Raw genomic sequence first — 26,964 nt, 5'->3', positions numbered from 1 at the left:
CGATTTTCATACGCACTTTTCAGTGCTGTCATGTACTTACTGCGATTTTCATATGCACTCTTCAGTGCATTTAATCAGAATGATTCAACATTTTTTTCTTTAATTTGTTACTATTTAAAATAAAAATCAACTATCATATATTCAAGAAAAAAAATGTGCAATTAGGGTAAAAGACTATGTGAAGCAAAGTGGAAACTGGAATCTTGTAACTTTTTGAATGCAATAAAAAATATAGTACATAAAAAATATTATATATATTTAATAAATTATTATATTTTATATTAGAAAAAAATTGAAATGAATTTAAATGATATTAAAATATTTAAAATGTTTATTCATTATATACTTTAATAAATGTGATTATTAATTCAATTTGAATCATTCTGAATGATGAAACCTTTATTGTGTTGTTCTTATCTGCATGTTTGAATGCAGGAATATCCTCTTCTTCCATCGTTGTATCCAAATGCACTATTTGTGCAAGCTGCAGCAATCCGTGGACGTCCACACAATTTAAACGAACGTGACTCTAATTTAATGAAAAATATCAAAGACAAAACTCTAATTTATATACTTCAAAAATGCAATGACTCGACTATTAATTTATTTTAATAAAAAATTGCAATGACTCGACTTTTAATCTAATTTAATAAGAAAATTGCAATGACTCGACTTTTAATTTAATAAGAAAATTGCAATGACTCGACTTTTAATTTAATAAGAAAATTGCAATGACTCGACTTTTAATTAAATAAGAAAAATGCAATGACTCTATTAATTAAATAAAAATAGCAAAATCTTGACTCTAATATTTAAAAGACTCTAATTTTTCACGAACGCGAGTGTGGGACAGCGTTGGGAGATGGAATGGTCCATCATCTCCATTCAGGAACAACTTATAACTAATACTACTACGAGCATAAGTGACAACGTGATAAAGGGGTAGAAAAAGGATTTTGATATGACCACGAATCATTGATCAAAGGGTTATCAAAGATATCCTTTGAAAAATAACTCGTAGTCGAATAGTTGCCCACTTGATACCACAATTTGTGGGGGCCTCTTCGGCATTTTGCCTCTTCTTTGCTTCGTGCCCTGACCACTGCAATGGAGCATTCCCTACGTGCGACGCAAGAAAAGATTACGTATCAAAAAACGCCCTACCGTTTGAAACAATACATCACAAAAATTGGCACATTTCAGTGGATTATATTAGAAGAATGAAATCGTCCCTGAGCTAAACCGACCTAATCCCGACCTGTTCTCACCATACGCGACAAGACTCAAACCCTCGTGTTTAATAAAACGCATTTTATTGTACGAGACGCATATTTGATCTAAGCTGAAAGAAAATTGGGAAGGAACCAACACAGTTATTAGTAATTTTATTTCCGCAGGTTTTTACGCTGGTATTTTTTTTATTTTCGTTTTTGTTTTTGTTTTTATTTTCACTTAAACCTAACGAGAGGTAAGAGCTTGCAACGTACAGTATCGATTTATCCTAAATAATATAACCACTGAAATATGACAAAGTTCATGAATGCATCATCCCAAACGCCACTGACGAATCCCAACACGCAAACTCAACTGCGTTCCTACCTGAGTGCGTCTCGATTTTTTCTAACACAAATTTTTTACTTACTTATTTGTAGAAAAAAATTAAAAAAAAATAAATGTGTACAAGAGTGAAAAAATATTGAATTTATTCCGTAAAGTAATTATACTAGCCTGTGGACGATCAATGAACTCGAAAGAATTCACCGATCGTACGCAACTACACAAGCACATTTAATCGAATGCTCCAGCAGATATATTTTTTCTGAATGATGAACCTATTACAAACTAGGATTAACACGTTGCACATTAAAGGTGAAAATGTTTCGATAAAAAGAAAAAATTACAACATTTGTAATAATCTCATTTTATTCGAATGGATATATGTTATTTCTAACATTAGGAAAAGTATATTACTAAGAATCGCGAGGTGCAAGTGTTAATATACTTAAAAAACTAAGTATCAAAACTAATTCAAAATCCTTTGCTAAGTTCAAAAGATATTGGGTGATCTATCTAATGTTCTCATTGGTTGCAAAGTATTTTTGAACTGTTTGATACAATCATCTTAACTTAATGCATAGTATCAGCAAAAAAATGGAGAGAAAAGGTATAATGAAAAGTGTAAAAATTTGCTGACACTTAGCCGAAACCCCGGAGGCAGGAATGTCCACCCTGAATGGAAGCAAACCTTTTGCCGTACCCGGTCCTTACCTACTTAAAATTAAAGTTTACACATACACTCAGAAAAGTATGCTACCTGCCTGCCTATCAACCTATATTTAAAAGTGCAAACAGACACACCAACACAATCATTCCACGCTGGATCTGTTACTCACATACCACCAGGGTGCAAAAAGCCTAAACTAGAGAGCATGCCCCGGGGCACCTCCGACACCCTAGTTCAACCACGTTCTAAACTTATATTCTATAAGGTTACGTACCGAATGCTGTAATCGTCTGCCAAGGCTAGTGATTATTGCAATAATAACTAATGCAAAAATACTGGTACATACTAGTATATATCTGCATACTAATATGATACAAGTATTGTCAAATTTCCACAAATAAATGTGAAAACTCTACTATTCAAAACGATTCGAAAAAAAAAAATGAGAAAAATTTAATATAAGTATAAAAATACAAGTACATATATCACACGTGACTGTACAAGTATTTATTTAAATATTGAATGATGTATTAATAAAAAACTTTCGCGAAACGATGTACAGTACACGCTACCTAATACGCGCACACTGGTGTAAAGTACATCGTGCAATCACTAACACAATGACAGCCGCCAAAGGAAACCTTAATAACTAATAACCCATGCAAACTTTTTCTCACCCATACGTGTAACACCTGGGCAACACGCATCGATGAGAACGAAGAGTGCATAGGGGGGAGAAAAGGGGAATTAGTATATTAGGCTGAAAATCCTGATCTAAAAATACATAATTAACATACATATATACATGAAAAAACATTTTTATAAAAATTCATCTAAACGGATTAAGGACTCTACAAGTCATTTGGTGAATAATGACTTAAGCAAGTGAATGAAAAAAAAAAATACCCCATAAGAAACGTTTTATATTATTATATAATACTGTTTCGAGGTAGTGCAGTGTAGAGTGATTCTAACGGTGACAAAAGATGGATATTTCTTAAAAACCTCGGACGACTCTTTCACTAAATGGCTGTTCTAATTAAAGAACTGGGTTTTAAACCACCACTTAATTGCCAGAATCTATCCGGTCGCGAATTTTGTTTGTCTTCTTGCTCATTTATTGATAATAATATCGAAGTATCGATATATTGAAGTAAATTACGATTTGAAAAACTAATCACGATTTAAAAAAACTGATCATTATTGAAAATCTAATCACAATTGAGAAACTAATCACGAAGCAATGCATATAAAACAATTTTTACATGCTTTATTGGCACGAAATCGAGTAAATTAATGCTCGATTTCACCATTACTAACACGATTAAATATGTAAAGAGAAAAAAATAAGTACAATAATTAATTGCAATGTTAATTAAGTGAATTGAAACCGATGAAACAAGAAGACCCTAGCCTAATCTAAATAAATCACATATATAAAAATCACATATATATTGGGAATCACTCGTGAGCAAAACCAAAGGTTTTACTCACGGTCGCTTATGCTCGTTTCGGACGTAACACATCTACGAATACAACCAGAAACCCGTGCCGATATTGGACCATTCATCCTCGACATGATTGGGTCACTGGAGGAACTTTAAATTTGTTCACTCACTCGTTACCAATTGTTACCATAAAAATAAAATAAAAAATGAAACTGAACAATTGGCAGTAGAAGTTCTGCGATGGCTCCAAAACACTCGTCCCCCTCGCTGTTGGTTGAACGATGTCGTGAAGTTGATTAAAATTGGTTGAATCGTTGAATTGTTGAATCGTTGTATCGTTGAATCGTTGTATCGTTGAATCGTTGAATCGTTGAATCGTTGAATCGTTGAATCGTTGTATCGTTGAATCGTTGTATCGTTGAATCGTTGTATCGTTGAATCGTTGAATCGTTGTATCGTTGAATCGTTGTATCGTTGAATCGTTGAATCGTTGAATCGTTGAATCGTTGAATCGTTGAATCGTTGAATTGTTGAATCGTTGAATTGTTGAATCGTTGTATCGTTGAATCGTTGTATCGTTGAATCGTTGTATCGTTGTATCGTTGAATCGATGAATCGATGATTAATCTGTAATTAAAAATAAAAAATAAAATTAATTATGTTTCATATCATTCAAAAGATTTTTCATGAATGAAAAACATGAACAAAAACAATCATGATTTAAAAAATGAATATGTGAAAAGTAATAATTAAGATTATAAAATAATACTAACCGTTGATTGATCCAGACGAAGCCCCAGATTCGTCGATAAAGATGATCCAGAAGAAATAAAGATGTGAAGTTCATTTAAATTGGTTGAATTTTGGAATCGATGAATCGTTGAATCGATGATTAATCTGTAATTAAAAATACAAAATAAAATTAATTATATTTCATATCATTCAAAAGATTTTTCATGAATGAAAAACATGAATAAAAACAATCACGATTTAAAAAATGAATGTATGAGAAGTAATAATTAAGATTATAAAATAATACTAACCGTTGATTTATTCAGACGAAGCCCCAGATTCGTTGATAAAGATGATCCAGAAGAAATAAAGATGTTAATTCACACTTTCGACCATGACAATATTTTAATCGAAACGCAAATCCTCTTCTACCGAATTGGTCGAAAGTGTGTTAATGATTCTAATCACGTACCGAGCAAATTGTTTTTTAACAAATTCTTGCATTGATTTTAAATATAACGATTGAATTACTTTTAAAGCAATCTATACGATTGCATACAAAAAATGCAACATTTTTCGAAACAAAGTGACTCTAAGATTGCATTGCCCGCAATCGCAACTGAAGCTCTGAAAATCAAAGTTTAGTTAAAGCAAGTCGTAGCGTACTTCTGTTTATTTATTACGTTCCTAATAAAAAATATATTAATCGTTTTATAATCCAATTATTTAAACTACGTATTCCAAAAATTCTGAAATCGTGCTACTATTTTTATATGCTTTAATTATTAATAAAAAAAAAATTATTCAAAAGATGCAACCACAAACTTGTAAACTACAAAAAAAAAATAAGATAAAATACAAACGAACAAATATCGCGTTGCATTCTATCTTTCAAAAAATAAATTTAATCGCGATAGGGTTATTTTTACAGAAGTATGCTAATTGCGTTAATACCTATAGGAAAAAATAGATATAGCATTAATGTAAAACTAAACAAGGTACAATATTTATAAATAATCATTTGAACAATTAATTAAAATCGATCGAACGTGTCTTGAATTATTTATATGAATTTAATAGCATAAGAAATAAAATGAATATATATTAATAAAATTTAAACAACAATTGCAACGCGTGATTAAATAATTAATTCGATAAATCATTTCATTCGCATTAGAATTAATTAAAAAAAACGAGAAGTTAAAATTTTCTAATGCACCGAACGTCAGCCATTGGCCCGACAGTGCTTACGTTGCACCATACAAATTTGATGGGCACCGTAAGCAATATCGGTTACCGGATCTCACCACGGGGAGGTTGCTGCGTCGGAGATCCAATTGAAAAAGAATAAATCTCTGAAATTAAAGAAAAAAAGAAAAAAGTACTTGCACGTGTATCTATAGTTATACCTATGTTCTACCATTGATTAGGGTGATTTGAATGTCTTTCTAAAACCATGGAAACAATGGAATGATTGCATACGTCTTTCTGAAACCATAAAAAGAATAAGAGATTATGGTAAAAATGTTTGTGAAACCATAGAAAGATATAAGATCATATAATTCTAATTACAGATCTTTTTACCTAATTTCAATGCATTCGCGTCATTGATAATGATTGCGTGTACCTGCTAATCAAATGAGATTTAATTAGATTACAAGATTTGATATTAAAATATTATTTAATTATTGCGTAATAATTACTTACGCGGAGCAGAATTAGTTACGACTTGTCTCGCCGCCATCCGAAAACAAAGTGAGCGATGACGTAGGTAATACCTCTCCCCTCCTATTTACCTTATAAGATAGTCTAGAAATGTTTTTCTATGCGTACTAGACGAAAGACAACGTGTATACATAGCAGAGGCTTACCGCGTTTGACTTTGACCTTCACCTTCGCGTGTATTTCTCTTTCTCAACGTACATTCTAACGTATTTAGTCGTTAATACACATAAAAATAAAAGGTAAATACGCGTGTTAGAGAAAATAAATTCCTACAAAAAAAAAAACATAGTATGAGAATGTATCGAGTATTACTTTTTTGTTGACGTATTGTTTTGTATTTTTAAAGATAGACTTTTATTTATTTCTATGTGTCTTTATATCGATTCTTTGATTGAAATTAATTTAGAAAATAATTATCAAATGTAATCTTTAATTTTTTATTAAAGCCTAATGAGAAATGCATATGTGTGCATATTAAAATATATATTAAATGTATTAAATTGCTAGGAAATTTAAATAATCTCTCTCTCTCGATAAGTGTATACTTATTGATTATTAGATTAAAATTATTAAAAATAAATGTTAAATTTATCTCCAATTTTTGATTAACTAATTACAATGCATATACATACGTATACACATTAGAAAAATATGTATAGAAAATATATTATAAATAATATAAATAATATAATAAAATATGAAGGAGAAAGAAAAGCCAATGCTTGGCCAGCAATGTCCATTTCCCTCTTCGTAAAGTTAAATGATAAAAGCAAGTCGTTTTTTAAAGCTATTATATACTTTGCGTGATAGAATTGATATTTTATTATCTTCATTAATTTATTCCCAATCATATATACATATAATTTCGTGCTATTTAAATTAAACAATTATTTCTCCCACGGAGTTCTATATTTATAAGCACATAGTTTCCTTTTTAACTTAATTATTATTTTATCTATTTGAATGATTTATTTCAAAAGCAGTTAATCAAACAGCTCTCGGACTCGTATACAATCCAGATTAGCTAACGAAAATGATCATCCTTTTCTACCCTCTGTTTTTCTAGGTATTATATGTTTTACTTGGTCTCTCCCTTTCTCTCTTTTTCTCTCTTTTTCTCTCTCAATTTCTCATATAGAAACGGAAACAAAAATAGCATGATATCGAGAAGATAATGAATCGAATGACAGCAGTATAACATTACGCATCGAAATTGGTGTATAAAAGATTTGATTTCATCGACGACTTGGCAAAGAACCGAACGAAAGTAAGGAATCATAAAAATCGCTATTAATAATTGTTAGCGATGCCAAAATGACGAGATAATGGAACTGCATTTAATTAATCCTTAATCATTTTGTTAATTCACGAATATCTGAATATAACATGGCTTAATTATGTTTTATTTGGTAAAAAAGAAAAATTAGTCATTACGTTTCCAATTAGTAATTACATTTCAAGTAGGTTCTCAAGCCAATCTTTATCCTATCCTCCTTCTCTCTCTCTCCCCCTCTCGTTCTTATTTTTTTGTCTCTTTATCGTTTCTTTTTTCTTCTTCTTCTTCTCCTTACTTTCTTTCCTTTCCAATTCTTAAGCTCGACCTCCGACTCAAGTCTCTACACGGCAAATGCGACAAATGGAGATTATACGAAACTGCGAACAAGAAAGCTCGAGACCTCATCCTCCTCCAGCAGCAGCACCTCCTGCTTCACCTCCTGCTTCACCTCCTTCTCCATTTTCCGCGTCGTTGCCATCCTTCCGGCAGAATAATCCTTTCCCTCTATCCACGAGGATTACCGTTAACGTTGCGACGTTATCCAAACGCCTCTTCTTCTTTCCTTCTCCGTCAAAAGATATCGCGATGAAGCCGATAAACAACAGGCTCGACGAAACAAGCTAGGAAATACTAGGAAGCCTCGGGAAGCCTCGGGAAGCCTCGTTATACCCTCTTTCCAAAATTCTTCAAACTTACTCGCAAAATATTCATCGGTAATATATCTAATACGTGCTTACTTGGACACCCTAAAACGGACATAGATTTGACCGTCCCAAAAAATAGAAAAAAATTTTTAAATATATATTTCTAAAGAAAAATAGATAGATAGATGGATAGACTAGTAAAATTTGAACGGTACTTGGTTACTGTATTCAATAGTAAAAAATGTAGACGTTACTTATTGGACAATCCAATAGATAGAAAACCTCTTAAATATCTAAGACGTATTGAATAAAGTAGCAACATAAAAAGAGTACATATTCTTGTCTTTATTCCACGTACAACCAACCCTTCCTTCCTATTTCTTTTTATTTCATTTCGTTTGGAAACGAGATTCGCGCCTCTGTCGAGTGGAACAACGACTTCACTTTTCCTCGAACCTTCTGAAATTCTTGCAAAAGAAAGGAACATAGCTGCTACCAGAACCTAACTTTGATATAACTATCTAAACTTCCCTTCAGCTACTACATCCCCCTTTTCTTCTCTTCAATGAGATTTTCGTTAAATGTTATGCCTCTCTTTCCTCACCCCCGCCCCTACCCCATTTCCTACCCCCTTCTAACCCTATCTTTTCTCTCTTTCTCTCTCTTTTTCTCACACCGACTGTCTTTTCCTTTTCTTTCTCTATCTAATTTTCCTTCCAACTTTTCTTCCATCCGTCGTATTCGAGAGCGGTTGAAATCGATTTTACCGTCCCTCCTAAATTTTATAACCTTTTCGAACAGTCCCGTTCGATCGTTCTTACGATTCATCCCCCTCCTCGGGCCCCCTCCACCCCTCCCCCCCGAAGCGATCTCTGAAAGAAAATCTTTACTTCTATTCAACGATTCGTATTTTATCGATTCTTTACTAACGAAATTTATTCTCTCTTCGAATAATACATCCACCCGAATATATATATAGATTTTTCACTTATGTATATATAATACGAAAAGAGAATAAGAATAATAATAGAAAATTTATATTTAAAACTAAATGCATAAATTGTATAACTAATAGAAGTTTAAATTAATCCATTGGCTCGTGCAAGAACCTATTATTACATCGAATAATGTTAATTTTGATTTCCCGTTTTTGAGGTAATATAACTTCGTTATAACAAAGTTAAACACAACTTGGCATATAATATAACGCATTTAATATTGTTAAGTAACAAGCCGTGTAAAGTCTCTGGTATACGATATAAAAGTATTCTGTAAACAAATTAATCGTTTTACATATGTATACTTATAGTTGTATACATATATATATAGTTAGATAGATAGATGCTCTTTTGAGAATACTGTAGAGAATATTTTAGAAGATGCTTGGAAAGATCAATTTCGGCAGCGTAGTTTCAAACATGAAGCCTATTAAATTCCGGAGATGCGTCTCCCTTAGGAGATACTCAAAGGAGTCTCTCTCTCTCTCTCTCTCTCTCTTTCTCTCTTCTATCTATTCATGTATAACAAACGCGAGAGATCGTTGTGACGAACGTGTAAGTAATAATCACAATGAAAATTTCCCCTATAATCGGATAAACCAATTCAACAACGTAATCATAATAATGCAAGCTACCGTCTTTAAAACAACGTCAACTGGGATTAACAATTTCTTAATAACCCACACTTCGTTCGATTAATTAACGAATTAGAAAAGGATTTATTTGGCTGGAAGATTGAAATTCTTTTCCTATTTTGTTCAGTTTGACTGCAAGATCTTGTGAGAATTTAAGATTGAATTTATTTACACATTGTCTACGTATATAAAATATATCTTTTTTTTCTTATTCTCTCTCTCTCTCTCTCTCTCTAAAAATTCTCGCAGGTGCGTATATAATTGCATATACTTATAAATACATTCCAATACACACTTGCGGTTTAATTAAACAGACTTAATCGAAGTTTGTGTCGTACGGTAAAGTACCAAGAGGAAATGAAGTTTCTCATTATAACGCAGCAATGAGGTTTCCGACTCTGGAACGAACTCTAACATCCAGTAGGTATGCACTACTGGGATCAGAATAAAAAGAAAGAAAGTAAAATCAGTGAGAAAGATTTCATATGTGAAAAAATCTTGTTCATCCCATTTCTCTTCTCCTTGCAAAAAGAACGAATGAATGAGTTAGAGAAAAAGAGAGAGAAGGGAAACGCGAAGGCCCAATAAGGGTAAAATAAAATAATATTTAAAAAAAAGAAAAAAATGATATAAAAAGGAAAGAAATATCTTAGCGAATGACCGTTCTTATGACATTTCATCGGGAAATAAACGCCATTCTCTCGTAGACGATCCGGAGGATATTAACGGGACCGTAGAAAGGAAACGGAACGCTCGCAAATTACAAATGGCACCGTCAAATAGAAGGTTCTAGTAACGACTGAATTTTAATTCTTGCGATTTATTCTTCTGGCCCATAGTAATTTACTTCCGTCCGTGTAATTCCCCGAAGGCTTTCTCGTTAATTATAAGAAGAGTGAGAAAGTGAAGAGGAAGTGAGAAAATCAGAAAATAAGAGAAAGAAAGAAGGAGAGAGGGAGAGAGAGAAATAAAGAAAGAGAGAGTGCAATCATGGAATAGATCGTTGACCTAAATGTGAAGGAATATCGAAGCTCGATAAGGCAATATCCCACGGCTTGTTAGTTGTCGACAGTAATATCTCAAGAGTAACCTATCCTCATAGTCAGCCTTGCGAATTATTTTCTATTGCTTCGTCAAAATATTCATTCTAAAAATAAAAAAAATAAAAAAACCAATACCCTTTTTAATTTTAAGTATCAAGACCTATAATCGGTAGTCAGCCTTGCGAATTATTTTCTATTGCCTCGTGAAAATATTCATTTTAAAAAATGCAACACTTATTTTTAATCTCGAATACCAACTTTGTTTTATCACTCGTCGATAATTATAATAAAATGTGAATATATTTTATGCGTAATCTCGACGATACAATTCTTCTTCTATTAAAAATACCGAAACACATTATTATTTGTTACCGATCGAATAATTAGAAATGGTATTTTTCTTTTTTTTTTTTAATATAATAAAAGAGAAAAAGAATATATACGAGAACTGAATGAAACTGTATAAAATATTTAACATTGGTTTTTGTCTGATTATATCAGGAAAACCGCACCTTTATGTCTGCTACTATGGAGAGAAAGTGCTCTTCGTAACTAACCAAAGCCACTTTATTCTCTACCACCTTTTATAATCCAATGAAAACTTAGCGTATAACGAAGCACTCTTAACGGAAGTTTCCAGTGGGCTTTCTATTCGCGATAACCGGAAGCCAAAGAGTCACTCGCCGATTTATTTCTCTTTCCACTCGATGCAGAATAATACTTTCTCGATTTGAATTTTACTATTTTTCTTTAATATTTTAAAACACACGGAATACATCAAAGTATTTTATATATATATATAATATAAAAGCAATTTTTCTGCATATAGGAGGTCTGAAAAGTTTAGAGTATAGCATGTGCAGGGCTACAAAATTCAAGGCCTATCGCAACAGGAAATGCAAATTTTTTTCATGACTTTTGAAAGGTTTACAAAAAGTAATTAATAATGAATCAAAATATGATATACATTACATTAATAAAAAATATATATACGCGGATACAGCTTCCCTGAAACAAAACAATTTGAAATTAATATTCATTAATGGTTAAAACTTGATATTTTCTTACCTCTATTTAAAATTAAGCGGTCTTTAGCTGGATTTTACTTGCAATGGAATGTTTAACATATTAAATATGTTAAACATTATACTGAAAGTAAAATACCATTGCCCGGGTCTAACCACGAGGAGGTAACCGCTTCCGAAGACCCACGAGGGATGTGCATCCTGAAGATGTCCCCATCCGAATTAAATTGAAACAATAGAAAATGAAAGTCCCGAGAATTTGGAGTCCCGTTTTTTAATGAGCCCCACTCTTAGGCCCCATCCTAAGAGTTTTATTCGGAAAATCCTTACAATTACTATCGAGAATGAAGAGAAAAGTTGGAATACTAAATAAAAAAATGATAAACGAGGAGTGAAACATGAAAAGAATCGAGAAAATATCGAACCTATGAACAAATAAAATACATTAAAAATACATTAAAAATAATTATTACACTCCTGCGATGCTAAGGTGAGAAGAATAAATTGATTAAAACTATACATTTAATTATACATTTGATTTTCAATATATGCATATACGGGGATTATATAAGTTAGGAATATTTTATATTTAATAATTTCCAATCCATCTAAAATATAGTATTAATTACAGTATAATTTTCACTGATCTATGGTATTTGTGAAAACACGAAAGTGCATAGCAATGATTTTTCTCACGAGAGATAGCGATGCAATATTAAAGTAATAAACATATTAAAATACTACCGTTTACCATAATTCTGTCGACTTCTGGTCCCCCTTTCACATAATTCATCCTACTAACAAAATATTAAAAATAGGATCGTTTGGAGTGGGTGGGATTTTAGGTAAGGACATGATTCTATCCTTGGGAGTAAGATAGAATCAAGGCTCGCGTGGGCAGGGTCGCATCCCTGAAGTAGATTTTTTCTTAGCGAAGAAAGAATCTACCCGCTACCCATTGAAAAAAAAATACTGGAAACGAACCTGAAACAGAAAACAGAAAGATTAGTTTAGATTTGCTAAAAATCAATGAATGCATCGAAAGCATATTCCTTTTCTAGATCAAAATCCAATACTTACAAATGCGTTGGAATTAATCATATCCTGAAACAAAATAAAACGAAAATTAATTAAATATATAATATAATAATTGAATAAATCTTAATACCTAAAACAATAAAAGAGACATTAAAAAACATTATAAGATAATTAGTTTCTACGAATGAAATGAAGAATGAAAAGTGGGGAAATTGTGTGTAATAGAAAATAAAAAATGATATGATATGGGGCGGGAATTCGGGAATGGTATTGTACTCTATCATGATTTTAAAGTATTTTCTATCTTTTAAATGAAATATCATTTATAAAATCAAATTTTCTTAATACTCGATTTATTTTAGGAAAAATTATGTTTGGTCTTTGGTGGGTGGCATGGCAAATCCAACGATGGTCACCTGTAACAAAAAGCAAACTATTTTAATTATTACCATTCTTAATAACCATTATAAATTATTGACGAGCAAAACAAAAAATAAAACAATAAAAATATCAAATGACCAACGAGCTATTTCAAAAATTCAACCATGCTGTCTTGAAAATAACTCATTAAGTCTGTAGTTGCCCTCTTGAGCCACAATTAAGTGGGGGCCTCTTCGGCTTTAGCCTCTTCTTTCTTCAAGCCTACTGTCGGACATTCCCTACGTGCGAGCATGAAAAGAATCTTTGACCAAAAACGTCAATCGTTCCAAAAAGTATTCGCATAATTTGGCATATTACAACGATTAATGATATAGAATTAGAATCGTCCCTGATTCTATATAATAAAAAAAACCTAACCGACCCTAACACAACCCTGAAAAAGAAAAATGTGATTAGTAAAACATCCTGAGCTTTTTACATTGAAAATAATTATTACCTTTTGGTCGAGAGATATCTCATCGCCGAAAGGAATATTATTAACCATGTAAAGTATCGATTCTATTCTAATACCAAACCGTTATAATATGCCAAATTATGGTCGTACAATTTAGAAACGACTTCAAGACATTTTCACCCAATTACTCTCAACTGCTTATACACTAATATAAATGAAATACATTTCACATTACAATATATATATGAAATAATTCCATTTATTTTCTTTCATCATACATCTTATGCAAATAATTCCGATGTTCGTTAAGGGGGTGACTCTATTTATTAATTATTACAAAATGCATTCGCGTTTCCCGTTAGCTATCCTAGCTCGTGGACAATCAACGAACTTAAAAGTTCATCGACTGTGCACATATTACACGAGCACATTTAATCGAATGTCCGAGCAGTTAATTATGCTAATCGATGACCTAATAACACTTCGCACTTTTACTATCGAGTAATATAATCGAATTGAAATAAAAATAATACTAAAAATGCAATGCATTTCTTTGCAATATTTTTATTTAAATTATTCTTTATATTAAATTATATGAAACATTTCAAGATTAAATCGCGATAGTGCGAAGTGCTAGTTATAATACTTAAAACTAAGTATCAATTCATCAAAGGTTTTGCGGATTTGATTTCGACTCTATCTCGTTCGAGATACAATCGAAATAGAAATGAATTTCTTAAATGGTTGCAAATCCCTTTGAATCATGATACATATATATATTACAGAATTGTCACAAAAAAGATTTACAAGTCAAGCAAGATAGAATAAAAAGATAGAATTTTGTGACAATTCCGTATAAAACCCGGAGGTGGGGACTCGCACTGAAAAGTGCAAGTATGCCACGTGCCATTCCGGGGTCCTACCTACTTATAATTAAAGTTTCACATTCGCTCAAAAAATACACATGCATACCCACCCACACACTCCACGGTTCTCACACATACCACCAGGGTGCAAAAGCCTAAACTAGAGAGCATGCCCCGGGGCACCTCCGACACCCTAGTTCAAACGCGTTTTCTAAATTTATGGGAGTACGTACCAATTGCTGTAATCGTCTGTCAAGGCTAGTGATTATTGCATAAATGACTAATGCAAAAATACAAGTATAAACTAGTATATATTGCATACTAGTTATATACGAGTATATCATAGTTTCCACAAATGCGGTAACTCTATTATGTAAAACGATTGTTAAAAAAGAAAATTTCGTATCGTACGCGTGACTCTACAAGTTATTTTTATTCAATAACTTTAAAAAATAATAAGCGCGGTATTACGTATCGCGAAACGATGTACAATGCACATTCCTAACCGCACACACATGTGCAATGTACACCGTGCAATCACTAGCACAATGACAGACGCCAAATGGGGGGGAAAAACTTAAAACTAAAAACCCATACTAACCGTTTCTCACCCATACGTGTAACACCTGGGCACACGCATAAATGAGAACGCAGAAAGTATAGGGGGGAGAAACGGGGATTAGTAAATTAATTGCTGAAAATCCTAATCTAAGATTTGATTATTATATAAAAATGTTCTTTCATTAATCTAAGTGGGCTATGACTCTACAAGTCATTTATAATGACTTTTAAAAAGATTTTAAGAATTTAAAAAAAATAATAAAAATCTCGGACGACTCTTTCGTTAAATGGCTGTTCTAATGAAAGAACTGGGCTTTGAGCCACCATATAACAGCCAGAGTCTATCCGTCGCGAATGGGTTTGTCTTCTTGCTCATTTTTTGATTATATCGAAAAATAAAATCGCGATTAAATAAACTAAGTACGAAGCAATGCATGTAAGACATTTATTACATGCTTTATTGGACGAAATCGAGTAAATTAATACTCGATTTCACCACTACTAAACGCGAACGAAACACGTAATAAAAAAAAAGTGCATTAATTAATTGCACTGTTAATTAAATGAATTTAACCGATGAGACAAGAAGACCTATCCTGAACTAATAATATAACATACAATAAAATATACAATTTCATGAGCAATTTCAAAAAAGGAACTAATCCTTTTTTGGAATCACTCATGTGCTCGTCAATAATTTTTTGGAATAATTACAACCAGTAACTCGTGCCGATTGGGACCTTTCATCCTCGGCATGATTGAGCACCGGAGGGACTTTAAATTTTAACTCACGACTTGCTAACTGTTATATTACATATATGTGGCATTTTAAAATAAAATGACGCATGTACGCAATATGAACAATTAGCATTAGAAGTTCTGCGGTGGCTCCAAAACACTCCTACTTCGTAGCAAATGGTCCAGCTGCATCCCTCGTCCATCAGACCCATGGGAGAATTCCTCGATGCACTTTTCCTCGCACTCCCGTGACTCTAATATCGCGGTAAACGAATATAAGAAACTATAAAAGAGTTTCTTATCGCGAAACCGAAATTTTTCTTAAACGGCGAACAACACTGACTCTACATACGCGTACGATTTGAATTTAATTTACGCCCGGTCACTGACTCTACTTCGCGATTAAAATGTTACTTTGATTATTCGTACAAACACTGACTCTACAATTACTACAAAGACTGCATTGCACGCAGTCAATGCAAAGAAAAATTTCACTCCCGATACGCGGTCACTTCACTGATGCACTTCACTGATGCACTTCACTGATGCACTTCACTGACTCTACTTCGCGAACAGTCTGTACGACTGTTTTCAAATTAAAAAACTATAACTTTATACGAACAAACTCTAAATGCAATTAACTGCATTGCTCACAGTTAATTTAATATACAAATCTCAAAAATACGCGAACGCGAACGCGAAACGCGACGGTATTTATTGTTAACGATCGAACGTGCTTCTAATCCGTGATTTTAAATTATATTTTTGAACGATCAAACACTCCCGGTACATTGCTTCGCGCTCGATTGCAATGATGTTCTGAAACAGAAAATGAAAAAGAACGATTAATATCGTCGTCGTAATAAAACACCATCGAAATAATCATAGGAAATGTGTGATAGAAAAATTATACTTACTTTTAATCTTCAGTGATGAATGCCCGATGGGTCTCCTACCCTTAGGATGACGATGACCGAATGCACTGACTCTACTTCGCGATTAAATTTTACTTTAATTATTCGAACAAACATGACTCTACTCCGCGATAAAAATTTGATTTTAATTATCGTAAAAATATGACTCTACTTCGCGATCAAAATTTGATTTTAATTATTCGTACAATGACTCTACTTCGCGATCAAAATTTACTTTAATAATTCGTACAAACACTGATTCTACTTCGCGATAAAAATTGTATTTTTTAATTATTCGCACAAACACTGACTCTAATTTTTACAACTGCATTGCGGGCAGTTCAAAAATCAAACACTAACACTCGCTTACCTCTCTGAAAACAGAAAAAAGAACAAAACGATTAGAATCATTGTTATCGTTTCAAAATTATGAGTAATTATTAAAGAAATGTTTAATAGAAAAATTAATTTACCTTTTATCTTCAGTGATGAATGCCTGATGGGTCTCCTACCCTTAAGATGACGATGCTGCAGTCGGTTCGAACGAAAACGAGAAACTTACGAGTTTCTTATCGCGACCACGGCGGCACTGACTCTACTTTTTACAACTGCATTGCACGCAGTTCAAATATCAAACACTAACACGAACACTTATCCTTCTGAAAAGAGAGAAAAGAAAAGACGATTAGAATCATTGTCATCGTTTAAAAATTATACAAAATTATTAAAGTAATGTTTAATAGAAAAATTAATTTACCTTTTATCTTCAGTGATGAATGCCCGATGGGTCTTCTACCCTTAGGATGACGATGGCACACGTATAAACCGAATAAAAGAAACTTTCGGAGTTTCTTTACCCGAAAAATTTCCGATTTTTGTTTAACGATGCAAACACTCGAGTACCTCATTGCCTACGCGCTCGATTGCAATGATGTTCTGAAACAGAAAATGAAAAAGATCGATTAATATCGTCGTCGTAATAAAACACCATCGAAATTATCATAGAAAATGTGTGATAGAAAAATTATACTTACTTTTAATCTTCAGTGATGAATGCCCGATGGGTCTCCTACCCTTAGGATGACGATGGGTGGACGGTAACGAAAATAAAAAACTATAAAAAAGTTTTTTATCGCGAACGCGAATGCGAACGCGACCGAGACGTGCTTTACCGACCGCACTGCACGTCAAAAACGTCTGAAAGAATGCACAAGATTAGTGTTCCTAGAAAATAAATCGAGTATTTTAATGTGGGATATAATATGAAGGTAGTATTATAGGGAAAACAATGTAATGAATTGTAATATGATATTAATTAGGAAAATGAAAGAAACTAATTATCATTATAATGTTAATGGTAAGCGGTCTTTAGCTGGATTTTACTTGCAATGGAATGTATAACATATAAAATATGTTAAACATTATACTGAAAGTAAAATACCATTGCCCGGGTCTAACCACGAGGAGGTAACCGCTTCCGAAGACCCACGAGGGATGTGCATCCTGAAGATGTCCCCATCCGAATTAAATTGAAACAATAGAAAATGAAAGTCCCGAGAACGTTTTTTAATGAGCCCCACTCTTAGGCCCCACCCTAAGAGTTTTATTCGGAAAATTCTTACAATTACTATCGAGAATAAAAAGAAAAGTTTAAATACTGAATAAGAAAATGAAACCGAGGAAGTGCATCTGAATAAAATTCAAGTAACATCGGTGATTTTATTTGGAAACTAATATACTTTAATATAATTTCGATAAATACGCATACGGAGATTACAATTAATGAATATTTTATACATAATAATTGTCAATCTACTTAAAATATAGTGTTATAAAAATAAATGCATATAATTTTTGGTTGATCCGTGGCATCTGTAAAAATAAAGAAAATACATTAAAAATAACTATTATACATGTGCAATGCTACGAGGAAAACAATAAATGGATTAAAATACTTCATTTATATTGAGAAATAATTATTTTATATTACCGTTTACCATTACTCTGTCCTCTTCTAGTCATCTTCTAATCCACTTTCCTCTCCTCTTGGACGGAATGGTTATATGAAACAATAAACTGATTAAAAATATTCATTTACTTATAGAAATAATTATTTTTTACTACCATTTACCATAACTTAGTCCACTTCTGGTCCATCTTCTAATCCACATCCCCTTCCTCTTGGTCGGAATTGTTATCTGAAACAATAAACGAATTAAAAAAGTTCATTTACTTATGGAAATAATTATATTCTACTACCATTTACCATAACTCAGTCCTCCTAAGGTTCGTTTCCTTCTTCTCTTGGACGGAATTTGGCATCATAGTTTATCCTGCAAAGAAAATATTAAAAGGAATAGGAAAAGAATAGGGAAAAGTAGAACTTTTAAGGTGGAACTTTTCACGATTTTTGTTTTAAGTGGTTTCCCCCCGATCGGACTAATCCACTGACTCTAATTTTTTTTACGAGAAACCTAGGCTTCACGCGACGATCGACCATTACTCTAACAGCAGACGGTTGAGGCCTGACTAACGGATAGTGACCGAATCGCCAACGCGTGTCGCTTCGGTCCCTATGCTAAATGCATACTTTATGCATACCAAATCGCGAATAAAAAAACAACGCATCCTAATAATATATATCGCGAGGGACCTAGGCTTCACAAGACGACCGACCATAGTGCCAACGGCAGGACCGGTGAGGCCTGACTAACGGATAGCGACCGAATCGACTAAGTGTCGCTTCGGTCCCCATGCTAAATGCATATTTTATGCATATCAAATCGCGAATAAAAAACAAATCTAAAAGTTGTTCCACCTCAAAAGTTAAGTAAACTCACTTGAATGCATGCTAATTCATGTGAACATACTTGATATAAAGGAAAAGAAAGAAAGTGAAAGAAATAGGGAAGGTATGATGGTTAATGGGGGAAATAGAAGGTAAGGACTACCTGTAAAAATGTAAGAATTATTAAAGAAACATTATAAAGTAATTAGTTTCTGTATATTAAATGGATAGAAGGAACTAAAGAAAGGGGTAAAAGAATATGGTATTAATTGGGTAGTTAAAAGAAACTAATTACAATTATAATGTTTAGAGTAAGCGGTCTTTGGCTAGATTTTACTTGCAATGGAATGCATAACATATAAAATATGTTAAACATTATACTGAAAGTAAAATACCATTGCCCAGGTCTAACCACGAGGAGGTAACCGCTTCTGAAGACCCGGGATGTGCATCCTGAAGATGTCCCCATCCGAATTAAATTGAAACCAAAGAAAATGAAATGAAAATGATCACCCCGTGAATGATTTTAACTGAGTCCCACTCTTATGCCCCACCCTAAGAGTTTTATTCGGAAAATTTTACAATTACTATCGATAATGAAGAGAAAAATGGAAAACCAAATAAAAAATGATAAAAGAGGAGTAAAACATGAATGGAATCGAAGTAACATGGAACCTGTGAATAAATAGAATACATTAAATATAAATGTTACACGCGTGTAATGTGCTAAGGGGAGAAGAATAAATAGATTAAAATTACACATGTAATTATAAATTAAATTATACATTTAATTATAAAATAATTATCTTACACTATCCTTTATTATAAGTAAGTCCTCGTGCTGTCCTGGTATGGTCCTCGTGCTGTCCTGGTGTGGTCATCCTCCTATGTAACCTGCAACAAAAAAGCAAAGGGATCGGGAAGAAGTTGAAAAGTAGGCTTTTTAAAGTGAAACATTTTACGTTTTTTTTTTAAGTGGTATCCCACCGGTTGGACTAATCCACTGACTCTAATCTATATTACGAGGAACTTACGCTGCACGTACAGTTTGCCCACCGGTACTATATTTACTGCAGGCTTGAAGAACTTAATCCCTGGGCCCGTCTTACTAATAGCGCTGGTAGACATCCCTTCTAATGCAGTTTCAGTTCCTATGCTACGTGCACATCTATGCTTGCAAAATCGCGTGTTAGAAAAAGCAAAGTAAAATAAAAAAAAATAAAAAAAAAAGGATAGGGCGTTTCACTTTAAAAAGCTAAGGGTAGGACATGATTCTATCCTTGGGAGAAAGATAGAATCAAGGCTCGCGTGGGCAGGGTCGCATCCCTGAAGTAAATTCCTTCTTAACAAATGGCGCCCTTTGCGAAGAAGAAATCCACCCGCTACCCATTGAATTGTTTCTAAAAAATAATAAAATTTTATTAAACGTTTGATATTAAATTTTATGTTACATTGATTGAAAAACAATTAAGTAATTGGTATAGTTTATAATTATGTTACAATCCAAGAACGCAATCAAGCTGAAGACACAGTCATCTAAAATCATAAAAATAAATTCATATTAAAATTATTTTCTATATTCAAAATAAGTCATAGGAGAGTATGTAATATTTAAAATAATATAATTGCTTAAACATATACATACATTATGTATTAGCAGACAACAATACTTTGTTCAATACACCTTAAATAATTGTTAATTAATTGATGGAAATATATATTATAATCTAAAAATAAAGATGTACCTTTTGATGAACCTTCCTCTTCGAAATCTACTGTAAGACTGAAACATTGTCATATAAAAAAGTTTTTTTTTAATGAATGTTATATACATGGCTTTCCGAAAGTTTCTTATATATGTAACGAGAAAATTAATTGTAATAAATAGAAATAAAAATTATATAAAGTTTTGATTTTAACATTATTTCAATTTTTATGTAATTGTTTAAACAAATGTACATTTGTTGTAATGTTCTTGCGCAGTGATGATTTCGGAGGGAAGGGGTAAAATTTTCGTTTATTAAAACATAAAATCAAAATTATTTAATATTTAAAGTACCTTAAAAGTTAGGTAATGTTTAAATAAATATATATGCGTTTAAACAATCTTAATTATAATAAGAATTAATTAAAATATTAAAATAATTGTTAATTAATCGATGCAAGCGTCTATTGTTGCTTAAAATCTCGGAGTATATGTTCTGTGATCCCTCCTCGTCGAAATTCACCGTTGATCTGAGTAATTATCCTCTGTTGAAGTTTTTTTGGTGAAAGTTGTTTATGTGACTTTCCGAAAATTGCGCATGTGTATAAAAGAAAATCAATAAAATTAATCAATAAAATTTAATATTATAACGCTCTCATTTTAATATTCTTTTATTTTTTGTATAATTGTTTAAACTAATGTACATTTTTTGTTACGTTCTTGCCCAGTGATGACTTCGGAGGGAAGGGGTAAAATTTTCGTCTATTAAAACATAAAATCAAAATTAATTAATATTCAAAGTACGTTAAAAGGTAGGTAATGTTTAAATAAATATATTTGCGTTTAAACAATCTTAATTATAATAAGAATTTATTAAAATATTAAAATAATTGTTAATTAATCGATGCAAGCGTCTATTGTTGTCTAAAAGCTCGGAGTATATGTTCTGTGATCCCTCCTCCTCGAAATTCACCGTTGATCTGAGTAATTATCCTCTGTTAAAGTTTTTTTGGTGAAAGTTGTTTATGTGACTTTCCGAAAATTGCGCATGTGTATAAAAGAAAATCAATAAAATTAATCAATAAAATTTAATATTATAACGCTCTCATTTTAATATTCTTTTATTTTTTGTATAATTTTTTAAACTAATGTACATTTTTTGTAACGTTCTTGCGCAGTGATGACTTCGGAGGGAAGGGGTAAAATTTTCATCTATTAAAACATAAAATCGAAATTAATTAATATTTAAAGAACGTTAAAAGTTAGGTAATGTTTAAATAAATATATATGCGTTTAAACAATCTTAATTATAATAAGAATTTATTAAAATATTAAAATAATTGTTAATTAATCGATGCAAGTGTCTATTGTTGTCTAAAAGCTTGGAGTATATGTTCTGTGATCCCTCCTCCTCGAAATTCGTCGTTAGACTGAGTAATTATCTTCTGTCAAAGTTTTTTTGGTGAAAGTTGTTTACAGGACCTTCCGAACGTCGCGCATGTGTATAAAGAGAATAATTCATCTAATCGATAAAATTGAAGATTACAACGCTCTGATTTTAGCATTTTTATCATTTTTATGTAATTGCTTTAACAGAAATATATTTTTTTTTACGTTCCTACGCAGCGATGTCTTCGGGGATGAAAATTGTTGTCTAATATACTTTTGGATTGAAATTATTTAATATTTAATGTATGTTAATAGGTGTATATAATGTTTATGCAAATTTATATATACTGTGTCTTCTATGTATAGGAGGATTAAAATGTTCATAGTCTAACATTTAGAGGGTTGAAAACTTCAGTGCCTACAATGCAGGGAGATGCATATTTTTGTCATGTTTTTATACAGGTTAAATCATAATTTTTGTACATCTCCAGGAAACAAATGGAAGTAATTTAACCCATCTCTTCGAAGTAGAGATAATAAATTTGTTTAATAAAGAAGTAATGCGTCTACTCATTTGATCTAATTGTAATTATAAAATAATAGCGTTGGTTGCACGCTAAGGTGCAACCGAATGAATGCAACGGGCCATCGGTTGACGTTGGTCAGTGGCTGATACTAGAACACAACAGGGATATATTTCACTTACACGACTCCAATATACGACTACTGCTTACCCCACGTAAATTCTACATAACTGTCTGACGCAGCGATAATACTGTTATGTGTCACCGGTTCGAAGTGAGCTCAACGACTAGGACATCCTTCCTCCTTCATCATCATCCTCGGCATCGCATGTGTTTACCGAATTCTCTCAACTTCTAAGATAACATTTTCTCGTGCATCGTGATTCTTTTCATATTTTCTACGTGATTCTAGAAATAATATTCAATTTTTAAACGATAGTTTTGTACAAAGAGTAGAGCAAAAAACTGTGCGGAATAATATTGAAAACATGTGAATAAACTTATCGACTGTACAACATTCGGTGAAAATATTCACTACACGTAGATGTATAGATTGTTAACGTCGGTAGAGTCAAATTCGAGAGTTCCTTTGAGCATCGATCGATGTAATTCATCATACTAACTGGAATATATACCGGCAGCTCGATACGTCAATACCTGGCAGGAACTCAGAACCCGTAGAACGATCTATCGAACAGTCGTGTTACAGATAAAGTTGCGACTTCTGATTTATGTCTCTATCAGAAGTCATTCAGCAGAAAATTGTCAACTGTAAATTTGCCGTTAGAAGGGTAACAAAACAATTATCTATTTTTCTATATAACATATATATATATATGTTACCATCGGAATTGGAAAATTCTTGCTTCTCACGTGCGTACATAAGTACACACATCCATATTTTTTCTTTTTATAATATACGTTAAATATTAAATGTTACATTAGGAAATAATCAGTTAATCTCTAATATTATTCATTTAATTTGAATATTATTATACTATCATATCCTGTAAAAAAAAATAGAATGATAGAAAAGATTTCGGAAGTATATGAAACGTATAGGAGAGCAAAACGAGACGGGGGGAGTGGGGAAAGGATAGTAATATGGGATAGCGAAACGACGGGAAAAGGGTGGTTTTCGCCATTTCCGCAATATATATATATATACAGATACATACATATATAGGATATACTCGTAACAGTCTCCCGATGGAAGTCTCATTTTTCACGTTGACATCCCGCACGACAATGAACCTCGTTGTATCGGCGACATCGTAGTTTCGTCGTATCGGCGAAAAAGAGGAGGGCACAAAATCACCTAGAAACCAACCCCTTTTATCTTCTTTTTCCCTTGTCCCCGTTCTTTTCGTCCTCGTGTACTCGTCCTCGACCTCGTCTTCGTCGTCGTCGTCGTCGTCGTCGTTTGGCTCCTACAGTTACATCGTTTCACGGCACATTGCTCGTCTCTTACGCGAAGAAAAATATGCGAATTCACCAGAGTGAAAAGGGGATGATAAAGAAATGCGTGAGAAAACCAACGTATGACGTACGTACGTATTCTCTTTCAATTTTTATCTCTTTTCTTTTTTTCTCGTTGGCTTGTTTGCTCGGAAATAACTTGAAACAATAATGGCAAAGCTCGTGCATTATAAATTATAAACGCGTGCGTGCGCAACAAAATTTCTCTCTCTCTCTCTCTCCTTTCTAAATTATTAATTATTATAAAATAATAAAGTTGAATATATAAAATTACGTTGACAAAGCTTATAGCGAAATTCATTTTACGCGAATAAAAACAAAAAAAAGAGAGAAAAATAAAAAAAGGGGGAGGGAAAATGATTGATACGCGTTAAAATTCTCCGGTGACAGTGACTTCAAAGGGGACGACTGAAAGATATATCTATATATCTATACACATATATTTATGTATAGAGAGAAGAAAGGGAGAAAGAGAAGGATCGAAGCATCGGTTTCCTTTTCATTATTCGACGGTCGACGGTCCGACCCGATGGGGATTAAATTTTGCGTGAAATCCGCATTAGCCCGTGGGGAGGGTGGTAGACGTGCGCGGGCGCACATTTGATGCCGGTCGACCTGTGCGGCACATACATGGAACACTGGGAGGAGGACGAAGGGAAAGGGTTTGTGGGAAAGGGATAGAGAAACGCGACACACGGCTACGTAGCTACATAATTTGTCTAACTCCACTCGCACGGTCCGATGGTCAGCGGGATTGCCCTCGGTGTAATTCGGTAACAGCTTGTAGTGGTTCCGACTCCTATTCCCTTTCCCTACGCCCTCGTCCACCCTTAACGTTGGCCCTCGCCCCCCCCCTTGTCTCCTACCCTTCTATCCCCCGTACTATCTGCTTCTATTACATAACGGTATAGCTAATAATCGTTAGCGACACGCATACGTAAGCGTATGCGTTAGTATCTGCATATAGATTTGCGTATGGATCTCTGCGTATGTATATGCTCGCGCACACAAGTGTCTCGTGTAAATATATTTACGTGGATACGTTTAACATAGGTGTGCGTGAACATCTATTCAACACGTAGCTGTACAAACACATCTCTAACGCGTATCTATGTACTTACTTACTTACTTACATACATATAATACATATGTGCATAACTAACAGAGAAACTCACTCAGTTAAAGCTTACAGATGAAAGCAAATGACGGAAGAAAATGATCGTTCCTACGTGTCGCGTTTAATCCAACGAGCTTTTACAATGTTCTATTATATTTTCTAATTATTCTTACCAATCGGTGGAGAAATTTTCATTGTCGATAATAAAAATCCGACGCGATGATATATTACGGAAAAATCGAAAATATAATAAGTGTAAAAAAAAGTTAGAAATCGTTTGAACGTGTCAGAGAAAAGTTTAATTTATCATGCGCCGAACAGTCGATTTATGAATCATTCGAAAGCTTGTTAACACGCTCCATCAATCGCACTAATCGCCGATAAAATCGCATATCTCCTAATCGTATATAATGAAGCGTACGAATGGTTAATTAGTAACGAGCGTATAATTCATCACGAATTATATGTTTTGATTTCAAATAGTGATACCCGATATCGCGATATTATTATTAGATAAGAAATCATATTCATCAGTTTGAATTTCTATCGTTAAATGATATCCAATCGTTGACAGATATCCTAAAAAATATGGTCACGAAATTTTGGATATTTTTCATTTCGATCTAATAACAAACCCTAACGATATTGGTGGAAAAAGAATTTTGGACGGTTCGTCGGATTAATCTACAGGTAACATTCATTGGTCCAACCTATACTATCTCTACGAAAAGCCAGTCGTAGTAGCAAACGCGCGCTGATTAGTAATCAGCGTTTCAATCTGACCAAGGAAAGGCAATTTAAAGGCAAATTGAAAGCAAATATAATCCAATTCTCTTCGGAGGAGAAGGAAGAGGGAAGGAAGAAAGGTAGGTAGGTAGGTAGGAAGGTAGGTAGGTGGGTCCTACCGGTAGATAGAAATTATTTTCCCTTTTTGCACTTGACTTTAACGCGTCGACTTTGTTTTATCTCCATTTCTTTTCTTTTTTTTCTCGGCTATAATCTGACACGAAATTTGACAAATTTATTTGACCAATTCACTTTCCCGCCACCCACCTGGTTTATTGTTTTTTAATGACATTAAAGAAAATCCTGTAACGAGGTTTAATGAAAAGGATAATTGAAACGAAAATATGGGGAAATCAATTTTAGTTACTGTCAGGGGCCGTTATATGTTATTAGTGTTAATCTTGTATTCGTTCGTACGTAGAATTATTAAATTACTATAATAAATGTTCTCTCTCTCTCTGGGTTATTATTCCT

General features: G+C 33.0%; 1 protein-coding gene and 1 long non-coding RNA gene across 2 annotated transcripts in view; one reads left to right on the top strand and one right to left on the bottom strand.

Annotated features, from left to right (window-relative positions):
- LOC122518141 (neuroligin-4, Y-linked) overlaps positions 1–26,964 on the top strand; it is a 178,804-nt gene that overhangs the window by 129,246 nt on the left and 22,594 nt on the right. The window lies entirely within an intron of this gene.
- LOC122518142 lies at positions 18,537–19,329 on the bottom strand. The gene is made up of 3 exons (XR_006303983.1): positions 18,969–19,329; positions 18,693–18,900; positions 18,537–18,574 (listed from the first exon to the last, which is right to left on the bottom strand). It is a non-coding gene; the product is annotated as an uncharacterized LOC122518142 (long non-coding RNA).

Source organism: Polistes fuscatus, unplaced genomic scaffold, assembly GCF_010416935.1.
Source record: "Polistes fuscatus isolate 324 unplaced genomic scaffold, CU_Pfus_HIC Scaffold23, whole genome shotgun sequence".
NCBI classification, from domain to species: domain Eukaryota; kingdom Metazoa; phylum Arthropoda; class Insecta; order Hymenoptera; family Vespidae; genus Polistes; species Polistes fuscatus.
The sequence above is the reverse complement of the archived record's forward strand: the minus strand, read 5'-3'. Positions and strand labels throughout refer to the sequence as shown.